A 997-nucleotide genomic window follows, 5' to 3' on the forward strand; every position below is an offset into this window, starting at 1 on the left:
AGGAGCCAGTGTAAGAAGAATACTACCAATAAGCCAGCTTCGGGAAACCAGTAATGGTTGGTGCTGAGGGACGCCCACCAACCCCTTGTGATTCTGAATCACGACAAAGTAGTCTTAGCTGCAGTTAGTTGTCAGGAATGTCACTTAATGGTGAGGTCATGTGCTGTAAGTGTACACTCAGTAATATATTGTTAATGCATACATAAGTTATATGTGGACCATTTAATTCTAGGAATAATGGTTAGGAGACTGATATTGGCTGATTATCAGAGTAGTCAAACTACTCTTCTACTGGCATTTCCTCTTCTGACTCGTTATGGATTCTTAAGTATGTATTTTCAGCATATTTCTAATCATCAGAGAAGTTAAGATCTTACTTAAAAGTGTTTTCATCACCATCAAGGCCAGTATGTTCCTGGAATCAGAATTAGATGAGCAATGAGTTCTGAATAGGCTCATCAGTAGCTTTTCAATGCGTTCAATGTACTTTTATGCATCATGTAACAAATACAACTTACTGTCCATCTTGTTGAGCTGTTGAAATCTGACATACATACCTGTTTAGCCACAAATTAGTTACTTACACTCTGCAGGTGTGTGGTATAGCCAAATGTGTTCACAAGGCTCAAACCTTTGTTGTACTACATTTATTTTTACATACAGTCTTACAAAACTGCTGAAATGTGAATTCACGTGCATCAACTATTGCAGAATGCAGCCACTCCACATATTTCTTCCGACAAACACTGCAGTGCATCTGCACTGGATAAGTGGTTAGACTCACTAAGGTGACACATAAACTGCTGTAACAACTTAATTTAATTCTCAAAGTATTACAAAGATGGAGAATATTTATAAACGATATAAACAGTTACATGGCAAATTTAAAACTAAAGTGAAGTTTCTTAAATGATTCCTAAGATATTGTTACGTCTCCGTGTGTTAATTAATTTTCCGTAACTTCGTTCCGACGAAACTTAAGCGACACAAGTTCTTT

This window comes from Limulus polyphemus, unplaced genomic scaffold, assembly GCF_000517525.1.
Source record: "Limulus polyphemus unplaced genomic scaffold, Limulus_polyphemus-2.1.2 Scaffold429, whole genome shotgun sequence".
NCBI lineage: Eukaryota > Metazoa > Arthropoda > Merostomata > Xiphosura > Limulidae > Limulus > Limulus polyphemus.